Source organism: Protopterus annectens, chromosome 3.part1, assembly GCF_019279795.1.
Source record: "Protopterus annectens isolate FY-2018-M chromosome 3.part1, PAN1.0, whole genome shotgun sequence".
NCBI classification, from domain to species: Eukaryota; Metazoa; Chordata; order Ceratodontiformes; family Protopteridae; genus Protopterus; species Protopterus annectens.
The window spans coordinates 285,319,372-285,342,828 of NC_056732.1; positions in this window are offsets into that span (position 1 = coordinate 285,319,372).

Here is a 23,457-nt window from a genome sequence, read left to right on the forward strand (position 1 = left end):
TAACCCGTTTGACATACGCAGTACACATCAACATGCTACACATGTTGTAACTGGACACCCGCTGCCAGGCCACACTTCAGTATCCCACATATCATCCACACAACACACATATTATACCTGAGGGGTAGGGGCCTAGCATGGGGCTGTGCAACACTCTTCAGCACATAACACAGTCATGTTAGGCAATGCTCCCTATTGGACACCTCACACACCCTTGTGCAATGTGGCTGTGTAAATGTGAACTTAGCCACGGCACTGCGGTTCAGGTACAGCATGCTAGGCGGTGGTCTAGCACACTTTAGTGACCTTGAGTGACCACATGATGCATGATGATGATGGCTAATGGTACTACACCCCATACAGTTACAATGGCCATGTCCAGGATTGGTATTCCATCACGTACACATGCACCACTCATCCTGTGTGTGTACATAGCATGCATGTGCTACACCTGTGTCCACAATTATCTGCTACAGACACAGACACTGCAATCAGACATGGAAATTCATGTGACACACAGATAACACATGCAGCCATGGTATGTATACCTGTGAGTGATGGTGCACAGGACATTGCAGAGCTTATAATACTTGCACAGAAATGTCGAGTCCTTGTACACATTGTGTTCCAGGGTGTAGGCAATCACTGAACATGTACACACATGCACCACAGCCATGTACACTGTCATCAACTCTGGCTGTCTACACTCACACTGCATGGACTTGATCAACACTTATTCTGCATGCTGACATGTGTGATGCTACTGTTTGCCTTGTGATAGTCACCCACCTTCAACCACTATTGAGTATGTTTTGGATTGCTGTTGTGTGTGTGTATTTGCTGTAGTGAGGAGTGTGCATGTGTTCCTGTGTTCCGGTGTGCATGTGTGCATGTGTTCATGTGTGCATGTGTGCATGTGTGCATGTGTTCATGTGTTCATGTGTGCATGTGTGCATGTGTGCATGTGTGCATGTGCAGACCGTAAAATGTGTTTCCTGTCTTCCTCTCACAAGTGCTGAGTTAGGGGTTGGCGAAACCAGCAGGTGACCTGAAGCTACTGCCATGAATACTGGTGATGATGACACATGTATTGTGGCACAGGAAGATTTGACAGGGTCTGTCGTTGGCCACCAATCGACAGTACACAGCATTCAACCCCATCTTTGCGCACACTCATACTGCCATTACATCCCTCACCACCAATGGCCATAGGCGAGGGACAGCTTACAGTTGGCATTGACCAGGAGAGTGTGGTACCCATGGCACTTGCATCCCCTCACAGCAGCCATAGCCGTAGACCCAGAATGGTACCACATAGGCGGAGGTCCAGGGGTTCTCGTGGGAGCACCACTGGTTGTATTGCCCCTGGCAGGCGTGCCCTCACAGGTCTTATGACGACCACTATGTTCCAGGCTGTAATGCAGGCTCAGGCATGTATGGAATGGTACACCAGGCAGGGACTTAGGGCACAGAGGGCACATTACACCGCTATCAATGACAGCATCCGTGACCTTGCCAGTGCCATCTGGACTTACAGCGAGGTCATTGATAGATGTTGGGGGGAGACAATAGATGCCCTCCACAACATGTTTTCCTTGAGCCAGGACCATGTGGGACGGTTGTGACGTCGAAGCGGATGCATGCCAGCAACAGCAACAGCTAGCAGTGGTCACGGACGGCCCATAATTCACAGCCACTCCTGTAGTGGCAGTACCAACACCAGCAATGCTGGTGCTGGCCTATCCATTGACCATCCCAGTAGACCACGTGCACGTGGCTCTGGCCAGTCCCAGCAGGGACATGGGTCCAGTTGTCATGCCTCTGCCTCTGATGACAGTACCCAGTCAGGGTTGGTACCCGATACTGTCCGTAGCACCCCTGCCATGCACAGGTACTGTGTCCATGGCCAGAGACAGTGATCTGTACAACCTAGCAGGTACAGTCTGTGGCTGTCCCACAAACCACTGTATATGGCAGCCACATGGTGGAGCTGTGTGCATGCAGACACACACACATTAAGCAAACAATTAGGGCTCACACATACACACACACATTACATCAACATTGGCCCATGCTGTACTGTTGTCCCTCACACACACACACACACACACACACACACACACACACACACACACACACACACACACACACACACACACACAGACATGTCGATTGGATGGGTCAATGTCAGGCTCTGGCAATCAACAAAATGCCCTGTGCATATGATGATACCTGTGCCGCCTCCTGTCATCTGCATTATTGACGGAGGGACAGGCTAACATGGTGCTGATGCACAGGGTGACACTATAGCAGTGTAGCAATAATAGCAAGTTGTCAACAAGGAAGTGTAACTACATCCTTGTAGGTATATCTGAGCAGACATTATGCATCAAAGCTCTGATTGTCAATGTAGCATTGTTTACACCACTGTTAGGTCTGAGTATACATTATCCACCCATGTGCCACTTGGCTGATGTGTGATGTGTTGCCAGCATGTGTTAGTGAGTGGACAGTATGTGTGTGATGTGTGCAGTACAGATTAGCAAGTGTACATCTGTGAACATGGTGGGTGCACACTGTCTGGATGTACATGCATAGTGGACACATGGGACGTGTGGCATACCCTGTTGTACACATTGTTAACATCTCATAGCATCTTTCAATGGCCAGTATGCATTCTACTACAGTTATGTACTAAAATGGGTAGACGTGTGTATGACATGGGTTGACACTATGCTGTGGGTGATACCATTAAAATCTGTCAATGATTTGCGTTCTGGTAGTATACACAACCTCAACAGCATGACTATAAGCAATCATTGAATGATGTCCTGACAAATGACACACAGTAGTAGGGAACCCAGTATCAATTGGATCCTTCCGGTGCTACACTATAACACTAACCAGTGGTAATGACCGGCACCCATTACTGTGACCACACCTGTGTGTCATATAGCCCCCTTAGGTACATGCAGATACACTAGGGATGTGTCCATCCAAATCTGGGAATGCATGGATTGGCCTACAATGCAGTCCCAGGATGGGACACATATCCTACACAAGGGTATCATACAGACAGATACCTGTTGTCTGATACATGCTGTATAGCAGTAAGCCGTCTATGGCATAGTCATCCTCATGTACTATATATACTATACCGTCAGTACCACACAGGTGGTAGCCCTCAACATGTATGTTGGGTACCATTGTGTACATACAGACCCATGTTATGTCATGTGTCCCTTGATATCCACATATCCATAGGTATTGTGGAGTCCCAAGGTGTATCACATAAGACATTAGAGGTCTGATTGCATATCCACAAGGTAGTCATACACCTATAAAGACTGTCCATTCTTGGCAGACTTTGTTGTGTATGACCATGTCTGACATATACCCCAGGCATATACCCTCACTCACACTACTCTTAAGTAACTGTCATGGGTGTGTGTGCCACACATGACCTTGGCCACAGAACACGACAGTGGATGGCCGTGTCACATGCATACATATGTGACCTACGATCTGAGAAGCAGTGGCACAACCTGTCAATGGAAACAAATGTATGCATGTAGTATGCAGGCTTCACACCTATGTACTGATTGAGGGGACATATACACATATATATTTGCCACGCAGATACCTGATGTGTGCAATGCACTTACTGTTGTCATCATACTATGTCATACCATGGTAAAAGCAAAACCCACACCGCATTGACCAACAGTGTAACACACAGTCAGTATTTACAGGATTCAAACCCCTACCTAACTATGTTATGACACTAGAAAGAAAGACGCATTAACACGGTGCGCTATTTGCTTGACTGGCTGGTTTCCCTTCTCCTGCTGTATTTGTAGGATGGTGACATCATCAGACCTTCCAAAGAGGAATGTACCTCTTTTAGTGTGTTTTCACAGACTCCAAAAAGGACACTCCTTTCAAAGACAATTGCACACCCCCCACACACAAACTGTTTGCAGGATTCAAACCCCTACCTAACTATGTTATGATACTAAAGAAAGACGCATTAACATGGCACGCTCTTTGCTTTACTGGCTGGTGTTCCTTCTCCTGCTGTATTTGTAGGATGGTGACATCATCAGACTTTCCAAGGAGGAATGTACCCCTTTTAGTGTGTTTTCACAGTCTCCAAAAAGGACACTCCTTTCAAAGACAATTGCACACATACACACCCCCCACGCTATTTGCTTGACTGGCTGGTTTCCCTTCTCCTGCTGTATTTGTAGGATGGTGACATCATCAGTCTTTCCAAAGAGGAATGTACCTATTTTAGTGTGTTTTCACAGTCTCCAAAAAGGACACTCCTTTCAAAGACAATTACATACACCCCCACACACACTGTTTTCAGGATTCAAGCCCCTACCTAACTATGTTATGACACTAGAGAGAGACACATTAACATGGCGCGCTATTTGCTGGTTTTTCTTCTCCTGCTGTATTTGTAGGATGATGACATCATCAGACTTTCCAAAGAGGAATGTACCTCTTTTAGTGTGTTTTCACAGTCTCCAAAAAGGACACTCCTTTCAAAGACAATTGCACACATACACACACCCCCCACACACTGTTTGCAGAATTCAAACTCCTACCTAACTATGTTAGGATACTAGAGAGAGAGAGACACATTAATATGGTGCACTATTTGCTTTACTGGATGGCTTGTCTTCCCCTGCTGTATTTGTAGGATGGTGACATCATCAGACTTTCCAAAGAGAAATGTACCTCTTTTATTGTGTTTTCACAGTCTCCAAAAAAGACATATCTTTTAAAGATAATTGCACCCCCCCACCACACACTGTTTACAGGATTCAAACCCCTACCTAACTATGTTATGATACTAGAGAGAGAGAGACGCATTAATACGGCGCACTATTTGCTTTACTGGATGGCTTGTCTTCTCCTGCTGTATTTGTAGGATGGTGACATCATCAGACTTTCCAAAGAGAAATGCACCTTTTTTAGTGTGTTTTCACAGTCTCCAGAAAGGACACTCCTTTCAAAGACAATTGCACACATACACACCCCCTCACAGTCTCCAAAAAGGACACTCTTTTCAAAGACAATTGCACACATATACACCCCCCCACACACACACTGTTGGCAGGATTCAAACCCCTTCCTAACTATGTTATGATACTAGAAAAAAACCCATTAACAGGACGTGCTATTTGCTTTATTAGCTGGGCTGTCTTCTCCTGCTGTATTTGTAGGATGGTGACATCATCAGACTTTCCAAAGAGGAATGTACCTCTTTTAGTGTGTTTTCACAGTCTTCAAAAAGGACACTCCTTTCAAAGACAATTGCACACATACACACCCCCAGTCTCCAAAAAGGACACTCCTTTCAAAGACAATTGCACACATACACACACCGCTGACACACACACACTGTTTGCAGGATTCAACCCCCTACCTAACTATGTTATGATACTAGAAAGGGACGCATTAACATGGCGCGCAATTTGCTTTACTGGCTGGTTTCCCTTCTTCTGCTGTATTTGTAGGATGGTGACATCATCAGACTTTCCATAGAGGAATGTACCTCTTTTAGTGTGCTTTCACAGTCTCCAAAAAGGACACTCCTTTCAAAGACAATTGCACCCCCCCACACAAACTGTTTGCAGGATTTAAACCCCTACCTAACTATGTTATGATACTAGAGAAAGACGCATTAACATGGCGCGCAATTTGCTTTACTGGCTGGTTTCCTTTCTCCTGCTGTATTTGTAGGATGGTGACATCATCAGACTTTCCAAAGAGGAATGTACCTCTTTTAGTGTGTTTTCACAGTCTCCAAAAAGGACACTCTTTTCAAAAACAATTGCACACATACACACTGTTTGTAGGATTCAAACCCCTACCTATGTTATGATACTAAACAGAGATGCATTAACACAGCGCACTATTTACTTTAGTGTTGGTTTCCTTTCTCCTGCTGCATTTGTAGGATGGTGTCATCATCAGACTTTCCAAAGAGGAATGTACCTCTTTTAGTGTGTTTTCACAGTCTCCAAAAAGGACACTCCTTTCAAAGACAATTGCACACATACACACCCCCAGTCTCCAAAAAGGACACTCCTTTCAAAGACAATTGCATACATCCCCCACACTCACAGTTTGCAGGATTCAAACCCCTAACTAATTATGGTATGATACTAGAAAGGGCCGCATTTGTAAGGCGCGCTATTTGCTTTATTGGCTGGTTTCCCTTCTCCTGCTCTATTTGTAGGATGGTGACATCATCAGACTTTCCAAAGAGAAATGTACCTCTTTTAGTGTGTTTTCACAGTCTCAAAAAAGGACACTCTTTTCAAAGACAATTGCATACATACACCCCCCCCCCAACTCACACTGTTTGCAAGATTCAAGCCCCTAACTATGTTATGATACTAGAAAGAGACGCATTAACATGGCGTGCTATTTGCTTTATTGGCTGGTTTCTCTTCTCCTGCTGTATTTGTAGGATGATGACATCATCAAACTTTCCAAAGAGGAATGTACCTCTTTTAGTGTGTTTTCACAGTCTCCAAAAAGGACACTCCTTTCAAAGACAATTGCACACATACAGCCCCCCCCCCCGCACTATTTGCTTGACTGGCTGGTTTCCCTTCTCCTGCTGTATTTGTAGGATGGTGACATCATCAGACTTTCCAAAGAGGAATTTATCTCTTTTAGTGTGTTTTCACAGTCTCCAAAAAGGACACGTCTTTCAAAGACAATTGCACACATCCCCCCACACACACTGTTTGTAGGATTCATACTTCTACCTAACTATGTTATGATACTAGAGAGAGACGCATTAACACAGTGCACTATTTGCTTTACTGGTTGGTTTCCCTTCTCCTGCTGTATTTGTAGGATGGCGACATCATCAGACTTTCCAAAGAGGAATGTACCTCTTTTAGTGTGTTTTCACAGTTTCCAAAAAGGACACTCCTTTCAAAGACAATTGCACACATACACACCCCCTGTGCTATTTGCTTGACTGGGTGGTTTCCCTTCTCCTGCTGTATTTGTAGGATGGTGACATCATCAGACTTTCCAAAGAGGAATGTACCTCTTTTAGTATGTTTTAACAGTCTCCACAAAGGGCACTCCTTTGAAAGACAAACGCACACACACTCCCACACACATTGTTTGCAGGATTCAAACCCCTATTTAACTATGTTATGATACGAGAGAGAGAGAAACACATTAACACAGAGCACTATTTGCTTTACTGACTGGTTTCTCTTCTCCTGCTCTGTTTGTAGGATGGTGACATCATCAGACTTTCCAAAGAGGAATGTACCTCTTTTAGTGTGTTTTCACAGTCTCCAAAAAGGACACTCCTTTCAAAGACAATTGTACACATACACACACACTGTTTGTAGGATTCAGACTCCTACCTAACTATGTTATGATATTAGAGAGAGACACATTAACACGGTGCACTATTTGCTTTAGTGGCTGGTTTCCTTTTTCCTGCTGTATTTGTAGGATGGTGATATCATCAGACTTTCCAAAGAGGAATGTACGTCTTTTAGTGTGTTTTCACAGTCTCCAAAAAGGACACTCCTTTCAAAGACAATGGCATACATACACACAAACTCCACACACACTATTTTCAGGATTCAAATCCCTAATTAACTATGTTATGATACTAGAGAGAGATGCATTAACACGGCGCACTATTTGCTTTACTGGCTGGTTTCTCTTCTCCTGCTGTATTTGTAGGATGGTGACATCATCAGACTTTCCAAAGAGGAATGTACTTCTTTTAGTGAGTTTTCACAGTCTCCAAAAAGGTAACACCTCTCAAAGGAAACTGCACACATACACACATCCCCCCACACACACAGTTTGCAGGATTCAAACCCCTACCTCACTAGATTATGATACTAGAAAGAGACGCATTAACACAGCGCGCTATTTGCTTTACTGGCTGGTTTCCTTTCTCCTGCTGTATTTATAGGATGGTGACATCATCAGACTGGACATGGTGATGTGTGTACACTTTGTTTTATGCCATTCCAGGAATGGTCCATGTGGGTCCGCAGGTGTCAACAGCTTGAACAAGACCTCAGAATCCTTACATTGTATGATCTATCTGTGGACACATTGACATTCCGTCATAGGTCAAGACATATTTATGCACAGCTTGTTGGTTTTGTGGATACTACATGTGTCTAGGATGTTGATAAAGGGCTATTCAAAGTCTACATGTGTAGATGTGTTCATTGATGTATGTCCTGGGTGGCTGCCTTGCAAACAGTCTAGCATGTTTGGGAACCATGATCCGCACATGAACATTCCACAGTTGGTAGGGTTGTGTGTATGTCAGCTTCCAATAGCTCTGTTTATGACTGCAACCATGATGGACTCCATGACCTTGCAGATCAGATCTCATAGGCATACTGGACTTGACTTCCCATGGTGTGTTGTGCACCAACACTTGTGGGGAGTGCCATATGTAGCTGTGACACATTCAACGGTTCCACATCCTGTGTAGGGGGTGAGGCTCAGCTGACTGTTCAGGTGCATGATCTGTTTGTTCTGTAGTTTGTGCATGACACATATTGGGAATCAATGTATTCCACCTGCTGCCATGCTTTTGGCAGTGGGGGCAGCTGCTCATCCATTCTACATGTAATATCTCCTGGTATGTTGATGTGGACTATTGTCAGTGGGGGATGGGTATGTACATATGGACCTGTCTGTCATGATGTTGGCATTGTCACTCAGGTACAGTTGGCCCTGACTCAGGACATATATGGGTGTACATTGCTATTTATGACATAGCTGAAGGAGGTGTCATGATTCAGTCTGGACTCCTTCTCAGCTACTCTTTACAAAACACCAAACAACATGAGCACTAATCCCTGTTATACTCTTTTTCACGCTTAACACCCTACTGATTCTTTGTGATCAGGCTACAGAGTATGTCATGATAATATCCTGGCATGCCCAGGGGTCGGTTTTGTGTGTACTCTTCAGTCCAGCTGGTGAATATTGTGATATTGACACAATGTCACATCTGCCTCATGTACACAGACAACCCTCTCCTCCTCCTAACAAACTCAGATATATGTGTGAGATGCACCTATATAGACATACAGGGAGCTGAACTCTCTCGACCCATGACTGGCACAGTCTATCAGGTAGTGAAGGTAACCACACATACCACATATCAGTCTCACATATCCTCTAGCAACAGCACTCAAACCACATTAGCACACATTGACATACTCGGATGCTGTAAATGTACTCTACCTAAGCAGCAGAGAACTCCAAACAGACACACACACACACACCTGCTACCCCACTACAGTACCCACATATCACAATGTTCACAATGTCAGTGTGCCACACAGTCACTGCCCTTCAGGCTAAACAACACACCTAATACACTTGTAATAGGCGACACTTATTGTCAGACACACTGGCATACCACTCACCAGCCCTAACAAGGGAATAGTCACTTTGGGCTATCTGTTGGGTGCCAGGATCTGCCGCATAACACAGGCAGTCAGGTCACTCCAAAGCACACCCACCAATTATGATGTCACAGTATACAGACACACATATCACATTTAACAGTTGCCTAACACATTTGTTTCATTCATAGGGGATACAGTGTCTGTCAGCATATGGTGACATGCTCAACATGCCACGTCGCTTCACTATGGACAGCTTGCACCTGTCACCCTTGGACTTTGGAATGCTGGCTATGGCTCTTGCTACCACCATAGAGCCATTTCTAAGCAGGGCTCAGAAGACAAACCCACCTCCATAGACATTACAGGTTAAGTGAAACTAAGGGTAATGCTTCTCAACAACAGTTGTGTTAACCTCATATTGTGGCCACTCAGGACTCTCCTCAGTATGGAGGATAGCAATATCTGTGCACTGACAGACACCTGGTTCAGGCTCGCTTATGCACACCAGCACTACCAGGTTATGTTTCATACCATGCTGTCTGACAACAGGACTTGGAACAGACAACACAACTAGGGGGAGTATCCATATACATCACAAATACACACACCTCCAGGTTAGTAGCACTGCACAAAGCATCACAGACCATACATATACAACTACCATTGTGCAATACTGCCTTTCAGTTTGTTGTCTGCTACAGAACACACTCCCAAACTCAGGAACTGCACTTGGCTTTCGTGGGAACTATGGAGAATATGACGTTCTCCACAAACACCATTATATTGTGTGACTTCGTATGCACAAATATTGACTGGGGATACTACTCAAGCCCTGACACCCTCACCCAACAGTCGCTACAATTTGTGGACTCATATGCTATGGCACAAGCAGTCAGCACAGCCACAAGGGGGAATACATATTGGACCTGATTATCACCAACATGGGGACTCTATGTTCCACACCAGCGATATACCCCTCATTGGTAAGGTCAGAACATACATGTATCTCACAGGACATACATATACCTTCCACACACCCATCCTGGGTAATCTTGTTGATCTTCTCGTGAGCCAACATCTCACTTCACCGAAGCAAGGTGGTATCCTTCAGAGATCCTGGGACAGTGGCATATATGGCTCACACTGCTACATCCTTTACATACACATTCTATGGACACCTAGTGGACTGCATGGATTGTGCTATACCAAATAACAACAGGACCCACTACTACAATGGCAGGGGACCTGTCTGGTAGACCCCAACCATTAATAAGCTGTACAACATCAGGAAGAAGCTACTACATGATAGAGCACAATCCCAGACTGGGAAGGCATCTGTGATCTGTACTAGCAGACAGCTACAATCACTCATGGACTTTTATAAGGGCTGCTTCTATCAGACAATTGCAACAGACACGTAGGACTATCACACGGCCATCTTCAGTTATGTCAGGAACCTGGGTGGATACTCACTGATATGCTGTGAGTTACTGCATACTGACTAAACCTACCCTGAACCCACTGGCATTGCCTACATCCTGGCAAACAGCTTCAGTGCAGATGTCTCCCACCCATCCCCCCTAAGGAGCAACTATCCATCCCAACAGAGTATAACCTCCCTGACATCACACAGTAACAGGTGAGTGCTGCCCTCCCCACAGCGTACATCACAGTATCAATGTGACCAGATGGTGTCCCAGCCTGCATCCTACACGAGCATCATGACAAATGCAACCCTCACATTACATCACTGTTCAATATCGGAGTTACCACAGGATATGTACCCAAGGAATGGCGTTTTGCAACAGTGGTCCTGCTCCACAGAGTTGGTGCCACAACTGACCACAGAAAATATTGCCCTATAAGCCTATGTAGCCTGTTCTGCAAAGCTATGGAGCATATTGTCATAGGACTCATACACATAGACATCGGGAACCTACAGACACTGTGTCCTACACATTTCAACATTGTTGTGGGCAGATCTTGCCTCTTGAACCTGTTTGTATTCTTTAAATGGCTAACAGGTCCATCGACATAGGGACGGCTGTCCACACAGCCTACCTGAACCTTGCAAAACCCTTCAACACAATAACCTATTGGGCCATTATGCATAGGCTCACCAGCATCAATATGGACACATATCTCACACAATGGATTGATACCTAGATCAGGGATAGCACCCACATGGTCAGAATTGCAGGTGCCATGTCTGACTATACACCAGTTACACATGGCATCCCACACGGCTTGGTCCTGGTACCTCTCTTGTTCAGTATATATTTGTCTTACGTACAGGCTACCACAGGGGGAATATGGCTGAACATGTTTGCACTTGACTACAAACTGGGTGCCATGATCAACTCTGCAGCTGCCACATGCATACTCAATCAGGGTCTCACAGAGATGGATGACTGGTGCCTGAGCCATGGCCTACAGCTAAATGCCATTAGTTGCATAGTCATCCCCTTTGGGAGTAACAACATGCCCACACATTACCACATAGGTAGTACTCCATTACATACGGTAGGAGTTGTTAGGGGTTTGGGGACATGACTTGTTCGTACTGTCGCCTTTAAAATTCACATTGCCAAAGTGGTTGGACACACCTTCTATGTGGGCCACCTTATCCCATATGGTTTCACATCTAGATCGAGTGAGGTCATTGTGCCCCTATACTCATCACATCCATGTTTGGTTACAATGCCACATTTGGGGTGTACCTTACCTGACACCTGCAGCAACTGTACTGGCCACAGATGGTCCTCACCAAGTAGATCTAGGGACTCACACAGATGCCCTGCATAGTTCAGATGCAGTAACTCCAGCTCTACTCAGTCGCTTACCACCTACTCAGATATGATGTGTGCCTGTTGTTTACAGATATACCCAACTCAAAATTACTGGACATGCTCCACCTCAGGATATCCAACTCCCTTGGAGTTACACACTCCAGGGACTTATACCTCAGCACAGATGTTAATAGGACATTGTGGAGGGACAGATTCTTATCCCAGAGGCTCCACTCACTACAGAATGTAATCCCAGTTTCACATAGGCAGAGCCACCCACTGACCACCTACTGGAGACATCTTGACGACTGTATGGGTGATTGTATATTTACCCCTGGGATATCTTCTGTGTCCCTGCTAGACAGAGGCACACTAGCCTAAACATTCATGGGCTATCTTTTGTGACCTACAATTCACACACACAGTGTAGTAATCTGACAGGGTTGCCAATGCCAAACACACTCTGGCTAGGCTTGTACATACCCTAGGGCAGATAGCCTAGTATCGACCTCTGAACCTATGCTAATGTTCAAGATGCACAATGTTTATTGCTGATACTGTTTGCAGGTCTTTATCATCTTTGCTTTACCAGTTTCCATGAACAACGTCGGTATCTGCAGAACATATTTGATTATGACAGGGTTCCACTATATTATAGATGTGTGTGTTGTCATATAACTGTGTGCACAGGGCAGATTGCTGAATAGTGACAGGTTCCTGGGTTAACACATGCAACTGCCAGATATGCGTGGCCCACTGCTGTACTCAGACATGGCCTAAGTGTGTGAGCATGTCCAGTTCTGCCATTCCATGTTTTGTTGCCTGACATTTGTCTCATTTATTCAAGTGTGTGAGCATGCCCAGTGTGACCCTTCGGTATGTTGCTATCTGAGGTCCACTACATTTGTTGATGTGTGCGAACATGACCAATATTAACATTTATATTGTGTGTGTTGGAAGTCAGGTTCTGTTCTCACTGCAGGACTCACCTTTGTGTCATAACTCAACAAGGATTATGCTGTGCCTGCAGGGTTTCCATGGAATACTTTGCATAGACTTTTCAACATTCCATCATACAGGTGGACCACTGCAATACTGTTATGGTTTAGTGGTTCAGTACTTTGGCTATAGTGCACAGTATCCTGGGTTCGAGGCCCATCACTGCTTTATATTTTCATACTGAGCAGACCAGACTGCTTAAGGGCCTGTTAAGCAAATATGAGCATGTTGGCTTTTGTTCAGCTATGCCCTACTTAGACCAGGCTTGTCCGACATTGCTCAATATTCACCAACATTGCTGGACGTTGCCCAATATTACTGAACATTGACCACAGTTGTGCTAGTTGGTGTGTGCGATTTTGTTTGCATATACTACATGGTGGTAATTGCTGTTTAGCACTGCTTTATATTGCTTAACACATGGCATTCATGCCTTAGGTGGTGCTGCAGGGCTGCCTATGTTGGATGCACATACTACACTCCCTGCACATGTTTGGAAGCAGGTAGTGTTAACTTAGGCATCATTTTTACTTTATGTGCGAGTCGGAGAGAGGTATAATTTCCAGAGTTCCTACTGAGCCAGTGTATGTGCTATGCGTTGCCTCTTTGCCAAGGCCAAAACATACTGGGCATGCCTCCTTCTGCCTACTGGGGCAGGCTAAGGTTGTTCCTCCTCCGAGTCACGCTCTGCCTGTGATGGCCTTGGCAATGGTGGGGGGCTGTTTGGCCCAGGCCTATGCTGGTCCTGCTGCAGCTGTTTTTGCAGGGTCATATTATGTAGTATAGCACATACCATGACAATTTGGGTACATGTAGTTGGTGAGTACTGCAAGGCTTCACCAGATGTGTCCAGGCACCGGAACCGTGACTTGAGCAGCCCAAACACACGCTCTATTACATTATGTGTTTGTGCGTGTGCCTCATTATGGCATTCCTGTTCAGGTGTGTGTGCATTTCTGATGGGTGTCATCAGCCAAGGCCCCAGTGCATAGCCAGCATCCCCCACTACGTGACCATGTGGGATGTCCCCATTGGCAAATGTCTGGTACAGCTGTGTCAGATGCCAGATATGGGAATCATCGTAGCTTCCAGGGCAGCCTGCACACACATTCACTATTATGCCCTGGGCATCACACACGACCTGGCAGTTGATGGAGGGGAAGCCCCTGCGGTTGAAGTAGACCCTACCCAGCTCGCCGGCTGGTGCTTTGATGAGTATGTGCATGCAGTCTATTGCACCCACTACCTCAGGGTATTCCGCTATTTGCTGGAAGATATGCATATTGCTGGCCAATACCTCACGGGAATTGGGGAAATATACATGATCACCGACATGTGCTGACATGGCATCCAGAAACTGGTGTAGTACTCTGGATGCTGATGCCTGTGATATCCCCATCATATCACCAGTTGGTCTCTGGAAGGTACCTGTTGCTAGTATTCTTAGGCCAACACATACCTTGGTTTCCACTGGGATGGGTTCCCCTCTGTTGGTTCTGTGTGTGAGGCGTGGCCTGCACAGCTCAACAATTTGCTGCAGGAGGTCTCTGTCCACTCTATAGCACTCCACTATTTCCAGCTCATGTAGCCCCTGGTAGGTTACCATGGGCCTGTACACCCTTCTCTGTCTCCTCACTGTGGGTTGTCCTGGAGCATTTCTGTTGTCACCACCCTCAGCATGTTGCATATGTCGCCTTATAACAGCAATGGCAGCCCCTAACATTTCTTTGTCTCAGTAAAGCTTCTATTAGCTTACTGCAGTGTCTCTTGTGAGAAACATAATGGACTGTTGTTTGCAGAGTTTTAAGTGCTAGGCTGGGCTGGGCTAGTGTACTGCCTGTGTAATTGCCTGATTCTGATTGTTTTCACCTGCTAGCTCTGCTAGTACTCCCTGGTAGCTTCCTACTATTTGTTGTGCTTCCTTTTTCCTTTCTGTTTCCTCAGGGGGGAGCGCCGCTCACACAAGCGCAAACACACGCAGAGCTGCTTACACGCGTGCACACATGCTTACACGGACTAAAACTTGCTTATTCAGGTTAAAATGCGCGCACACCAGCACAAATGCACTTACAACTCTTTAAACAGCCTTATACATGCTTACTCCGGCTTAAACGCGCGCAGTCACACTTACACGCGTGCACACTGTCTTACTCGGGTTTACATGCGCGCACACGTGCGCATACCCGCTCAAAAAGAAACTTTGGTGTTATCTACGGCATACACCTTCCATTTCTTGCCTTTCCCTAGCCTACCTGTTGACACACCTCTTTCCATGATGTATAAATGACAGCTGACACATGCCACTCTGCTCCAATGAGCTTCACTTATTTCGTACATACCCCCCTCGTGATGTCACCTATCTTCTACTCTGTTACTCCCCATATCCTACTCCTACACTCCACTGACTGTCCTCATTTGCTATGTAAACTTGCGATTCACTATCCTAACACTCATTTACATAGGATTGCCTACTAATGCTTGGTTACATGTCTTAGACTGAGCTTCCCCCCTTAGCAACCGCTACTTGGTGGCCATGTTGTCTTCAGCCTGCCATTCCCTTGCATTGTACATTAACAATTTCTATAAATTCCCCATTTGTGGGTTTTAATTTTTAGTATTCTGGGTTTTAGAGTGCAGCCTGTTTGCACGGCGCTGCGCTACTCTTAAACGTCAGAAATCGGCGAAAAAAAAATATTTTTATTTTTATATTGCATCAGGAAACATTTCCAATGGCCGTATATTTGGCCATTGGCAAGCTTCCTGCACTGGATGCAACCTTTATTTGGAGCTGTCACGGCTCCGTTATGCTATTTGCAGAATGGTACTCAGTTGTCAACTGAGTACATTTCTGCAAATAACACTGCTCTTAATCGGACAGGTACAGGTTTCCTGAATCGCAAATCTACCTCATTTGCATGTCTTTCGCCTGCAATTGAGGTAATTTGCATATCCCTGCCCTGTTCGTGTAAGAGTCATTTTAGGAGCTCTCTTACACCCCCGTACAGGCTGTTCCTGGATTGCTCATTGGACATGATGGCTGCATGGAGTCTTACTCTACTCTTAGACTCCGTGCAAGCCATCGTGAATCCAGCCCATTGTTTGATAAGTAGAACAATTGGTTACATAAATGTGTTCTGCATATGAATGTATACCGCAGTGCTGCACAAACAACTGGTGAGGACTAAACTAATCATAAATTACACATTGAGTCCTGACAAACTGAATTCATAACAAAATACCAACCTACAATACAGTTCAATGCAATCAACCTCGCCTACAAATCCCACAACCCTTTATGACTAAAGTGAATAACCGTTAAATCACAAAATATTGCATTGAGGTAAAATGTCCTTATTGCACTGCTTTGCGATTACCAAAAAAAATACTGTGGTGGTGAGACACTCAACTGAAGTGATGACTGTATTCCAACTTTCATCAAGTTGTATTTTTATGTGGCTGCTGCAGGGATATTTTTATCATTGGGTACTCTCTGGTCTCCCACGCTTTTTCATTAAGTAGTGCTTTAAAAACTAGTGTCTCCAGAAGGCTGATTGAACTGCAGATGGTACCATCTCTGAAGCAAAGTTTATTACCACCTGATGTGTAAGGTGTCATTTTTATTCCTCTAGTGTTACATTCACTGCAGTTCAAATACAAATATTTTATGAATGAGGAAGGAAAATGAAGACCTGAAGACATAGATAATGCATTTTATTGCACAGATGTGGCTTTTACAGTACAATCGATTTAAATTTTCATGCAATATGATCACTTTGTTGGGAGTTATACAGGTTTATAGCCCTTAGCAAAGGGCTCTTATTATTCAAAAGCTTGAGTAGATTATTTTGTAATGTCTATGTTGGGAAAATGAGAAGCATCATACCACCTCTGTGTCCTGCTGACTTCTGTCAGTTGAACAACATGATGATTTTTTCTCCCTCTTTCTTATTTTATAATGGCAATGAAGGTGGACACATATTTTTGTTCTATGAGAGAATGCTGACTTACTGCTCATGAGCATATGGCTGACACCTGTTGAGTAATGTGGGATCACTGCCAAGAAGTCATGTCATATCAAAATTACAAGCACCCACAGAATAATAGAAGTGATGTTAATACTTTATCAAACCATGGAAAAATACATCTGCAGTACAAGAGAATGCTCAAATTTGAACTACAAGGGGGACTGCCCTGCCTTCTTTTCAGAAAATGCAAAAAAATTAAGATTCCTTTGTACTCATTTTGCAGATGATTAGTTTGTAATGCTTTTGACTCAGTTTTATTGCCACTGGGAACTAAAATAAAATGCTAGCTCTTTAACACTAACACTTATGCAGAGCAGAAGTAATGCAGTATTTTCTTCCCCTAGGGACATTAAATTAAACAGATTTTTCTGCCTAATTGAATTCTGCAACGACAGAACAATGTGACATTAGTAGAGAATGCTTAGAAAACTTTTTATAAAGGTAAGTTTGCTAAGAATTACGTAACATTTGAGCTTTATGCAGCCAGTTAACCCACTTTGTATACATTTTATAAGCTGCTATGCAGTATTATAAAATATATAGGATATAACAGAGAAACATCACTTCCTTAACGTGCTGCCTATTGTGCCTCATGCAGGACCCACAGTTCTGCGACCTTTAGCCTCTGAATGTTCATGGTGCATTGTCTGGAATAATGCTTTAGTTTGTTATCTGGAGTTTTGATGTGATTTCAGGCTCATCTTGCTGAACATAAGATTGATGAATCTAGTGATCTTTGGAGGAAGGGAAAGGAAATGAGTCCTTTAAGTTTTGGATAAGTGCACTGCTCAAATGTCTGCCATGTTCAAAGAAATTATGTTTTCCCAGAAGGCAAAAGGAAAAGTTCAGTAGTTTCAAGGTTCAGTCTGCACATGAAGGAGCACAAACCTGGAAAGTTGCTTGGATATTCCTTTTTTTGTGTCATGGAAGGAAAATTCAATTAATTTTCATCGCATGAGTTAAGCTAATACACTAGTCAGAGGTTAATTTCATGTGACCTAATCCTTTTATTTTTCGGTATGGTTAACATTAATGGAAATGTCTAGAGAGTTAATGCCATTAAGTTTCAAAAAAATGTGACAGGAAAGCATTGTTTTACATGCTACAGACTAGACTTTTCAAAGAAATGGAAGCTATGTGCTGTGGGCTTTCAACTAACAAAACATGCTTATTTATCTGGAAGTCTTGAAAAATAAAAAAATGATGTGAATTCAGAACTGAGACTTTGTGTTCAAGTTATACACACAGACAGCAATACTAATGGCATGATGCATATACCTCATGAATTTAGTGAAAACTGGAATTATCAGTTTTATATCAGACTGACAACTGACATTCCAGATAATGAGCAGATGTAAAGATTTATAATGTATATTTAGGCATAAGCCTATAGAAAGTTATATAGTATTTGAATATTAGATGCAGATGGAAAAAGTATAACAGCAAAGTACAGGCCAGGCCTGTACTCATTTATGTTAAAGTCTGCTTTTAAATGTCACAGCAACCTTGTTTGGAAACAAAAGACCACTTGAAACTTCATATGCTGTACTGTTGTAAAGGTACACTCTAATGGCAAACTATACATCCTCTATACATCTAACATACAAGGCAAAAATACATTTTCTGTAAATACAATATGCACTTTGAAGATCTGCAAAGCTTAGCAATATTTTTATTTGCATGCTGTTTTAAGTTTCCCAGACATGCTTGCATCTTCTTATATAAACCATATGGTTGTTTTCTTTCAGACTTGTGCCAAAATGTTGCCACTGGTTCAATATCAAAATGAGAGGTGTTACATAAAACCTTCAGAAGAAAATCAGTGGATCAGGAGGTTCACTGACAAGCACACAGGGCATGGTAAAATATGCCTTGCATGGTTCCTGTTCCAACCCCCTTTTTATCATTACTGATAATCACAGAGCATGCATTTAGATGGAGCTATCCAGTCCCTTTTCACTTCATCAGATCTCAAAATAGAAATTCTACCCCTTACCCATACCTCCCACACTATTCTGTATCACTCTGCAATAACTGTTAAACAACTCATTTGCATCACTGTCTCTGTTTCACACTGGCATTGTTTAAATAATCTTGTATCTTATTTCAACATATGTGTTTTATTATTATACTTTTATAACTATGTATAATTTGTGTACTCTGATGGTCTTGTGATTTTTCTAACTATATTGTAACTCAATTTATCTTGTAAATTCTTTTTTCTGTCTGATATATTGCATGCAAAGCTTTTTCTCCCCGGGCCACTACTGAAAATGGGCCTCTGCACCAGTCGGACACTCCCGGTAAACAAATGTTAAATAAATAAATAAATAAATAACAGTATGACTTTAAGATATATCTCTCAATGTTCCAGAATTTATCAGAATGCCCTGATTTTTGCCTCATATTTTTGATCTGTTCATCAAATAATTTGTGGTTTTCTGGTTTATCACTGAGGACTGATATCAATAAATAGTGACAAATATTTGAGTGTCAGACTTTGTAACCATCAAAAAAAAGGCATGCTAATGCAAACCCTGTTATTTTATCAGTGCAAACCCTGTTATTGTATCAGCCTTATATGTTTAAGAGCATTCTTTAAATTCTGCCCTGATTTGGGCCATTTCTTCTGTTATTATTGGCTTTGTCCAGAATTCTTGCAGTAAGAGATTGAGAGGTATGTTTTAAGAGCTCCCTTGTTTATTTATTTTATTTATTTATCTGTTTGATAATGGCGTAAGTGGACTGCTGCAGAGGCCTTTCAACCAAGACCCAGGCCAAATGCGCAAACAATAGCAAATCATTAAGACTTACTTTAGATAATTACAGGAAACAGCAAAGAATAAAGCACAAATTAGGACAATCAGGAATAACATCAAAAAGCAAACAAAAAAATCAAACAATTTCAGGTGAGGAGGAGCTGCAAGTGAGCTAATCAGTACAAGCAGCAAATACAAGGCAATAGTTCATTTGTGGGTATGGGGCAGGGATTACAAACAGCCATATCTACTAGAATGAAGCTAATTTGAAAATTTGCATTTGAAAACTCTGAATTTAAGCTAATTTGACAAAGGGCTACCACTGCCCATTCACACTACTTTGATCAACAAAAGCAATACATAAAATACATAAACAAATAAATAAATAATTTTGGTGGTGGGGGCTTACCAGATAAAATATTGTAAAGTGTTACAAATTACAGTACTAAAGGAATTGTTGGATTAAACACTGGAACAAACTTTTTCTACCAAGGAAGTTGGCATGATTAACAACTCAAGTAACAAGAGGAGAGCACTGAAAAAAAACGGGTCTATATTATATCCTCGAACGCTTAAAAAAGCGAACACTGATTGATCGAACTTATTTTCGTGAAACTGCAAAATATCGAAGCAACAGAAACTCAAATTTTTTCCTAGGGAAAGAATTTGGTTGTCCGTTTCTGTTGCTTCAGTATTTTCAATGTTATGGTGGAAAGTTACCGGTTGGATTCAGGTAAGTGTGCGATTGTGTGCATGTGAGTGTTAGGGTGATTTAGGTGAGTTAGGGTTAGGGCTCGGGTTAGGTGTGTGTGCGATTGAGTGGACATGAGGGTTAGGGCGGATTTAAGTGAGTTAGGGTTAGGGAGCGGGTGAGGTGAGTGTGCGATAGTGACGGACCTTAGGGTTAGGGTTTGAGTTAAGGTAAGTGGGTAGTTAGTGGTGTGTGCATAGTTTAGTGTAGGGTTAGGTATCAGATTTTAGGTGTATGGATTTCTGTTTGCTTGGTGTGCTTGTGTTGTGTGCATGTGTTTTGGATCAGCGATTTTTTTTCCCTGGGAAAAAAATCGCTGATCTGACAGTTCGAGATTGTAAGCTTTCGCTTAAATTAAGTCGATCAATCAGCGTTCACTTTTTTAAGCATTCGATGATATAATATAGACCTGAAAAAACCTCATAGAATCTGAGGTCTGAGCATGAATAGAAACGGAAGTAACACAGAAGGTACAGCGCAGAGGAGCCAAGAGATGGGAATGCAAAGATAGTCCAATGGTACATTCTAAAATTCTTTGGAAAGAAATATTACAGAGATAAATGAGCTAACAGGTGACATGAAGTGGAAAAGGGAGCTACCTATTATCTTTATGACACTTATACTTAAGGATCTTTAAGAGGTGCCCCTTTCTTTTTGCCTTGAATTTGGGATAGACCAGCTCATTACTAATGTGCACTAGGAGACAGTTTCAATTGGTTAGGACATTTATGCTGAAAGCTCTTTGCTCTATAAGCCCTTTGAAGAGATACTTTTCATCTGGGAGTATTCCTTGATCAGATAACCTTAATGGCTAATTTTTGTATGAGGTGGTCAATTTATTTGATAAAGGCAGACAGTATAGCAAGTGCTGTATTATACAAACCTTAATATTAGGAATAACTTTGTATTCTGATACAAGTACTCAGACCACCTTTTGTAGCGTCACAAAGTTATGCTCCCTGTAGTCCATGTGGGAGACAGACAGTTCCCCTCTTGCCTAATTTCTATACTCCCACTTGCAATCATTTCTATTGGCAAGATCTCCTTTCACCATTCCCATGTTGGCTTATTTCTTAGAATATTTTCTGCTACTTTATAAATATAATGCTCTGTATATGTGTTGTTATTCACCTTAAGCATCTGCATCTAGAAGGAGCATTTTGAAAAAACGACTTACTTAGTAGGCACACCCTCCCATTAGGAGGCAGTGTCTGGAAAAAAATGTGTGTACATACTGTATGTAAGTACTTATAGACATATAGATAGATAAATTAGTATTACCTTTAATGACTGTCTAGTTCTAACTTTAATGACAATTAAATGTAACAATAAAGACAACATAAAATATAATCCACGTGTCTTCACAACTTTCTAAGTATAAAAACCTGCAAAGCTATATTGCTATCTAACCAAGCTAAAGTTTAAAAGAGTCCATGTTTTTGCTTGCCAGGCTGTGAAGAGGTAGGCTTACTATTATTAGATTTGACTTGGTGATGCTGTCTTATGAAGATATGGTTTCATCAGTGAAATCATGTTTCATGGCAAATTTTCAGTACCTAGCTACTACTGCTGAGAATGTATATGCCAGCACAGTGTACCACTGCCTTTCTATCCAGGTTAGTCTATGGGCAGACATGATGAACCAGGCCTCAGGACCAGAATACATGCTCCAAATCATATATATAATTGTAACTGTGCCTTTCATGCTCTTCAGAGATGGTAAATCTCTTTTGTAAATTTATACATAGACTCAGATGTTCCTCATGGAGGAAAAGGAGTTCATTAAATTACACAGAGGAAGTGTCTTTAGAATATTTTTGTGAGTTTACAGCATGTCTTCCTCTAGCAACACCTGTTCTGACTTTCACTATACTGATCTCTAATGGTCTATCAGCTTCTTTTGTCAAAATAGAGGCTGATAGGCTATTACAAATCAGCATCAGCCTCTCTTGTCATAATTTTGAGGTTGAAACTTTTGTGTAGCATAAATAACAGGTGTTCTTTACTAGAAAAGTGAATTGAACAGAATTGCCCAGTCATAATGGCCATTACTGAAACATGGCTAAAAGATGAACATTTGTAAAAATGCAACTTTTTTTCTTCAATAGTGGGCCAAGGAATAGAAAAGACTGTGGAGTAGCACCTCTTGTTAAGAAAAACATAACATAACATAACATAACATAACATAACGTACTGAAGGCAAACAATTCTACTAATGAAAGTGATCCAAAGTGGCTAATGGTCCAAATTACTTTTGGTAATGCACTGAAGCTCAGCATTGCTGTCATTTACCACTCCCAGCCTCATTAGGGCTATCACCACATAGACCTCTTCACCACTGTCTAGGGTAAATATAAGCTGCTTATGCTATTAGACCTCAGTCTAAATTTGTTAGCAGCTCCAAAAACACACCCAGCACAGTTTCTTCCTAAAAGCATAACCTCACTCAATCACATCACGCAGCAGTATTGCTCTATTCTCTACCCTGCTGGATGCAATACTAACAAATTTTACCTGAGAAATCACAAAGCACAACTATTTCACCAAACTCCCTCAGTGACCACAACTCTATTCATAGATTCATAGGAGATTACTAGGTTAACATCCAAAAGGTCTTACAGGCCTACCCAGTTTTACCCAGATTTTACCCAATTTTCTATCCCAAGGGAAAGATAACAAGGGTCAGCAAGC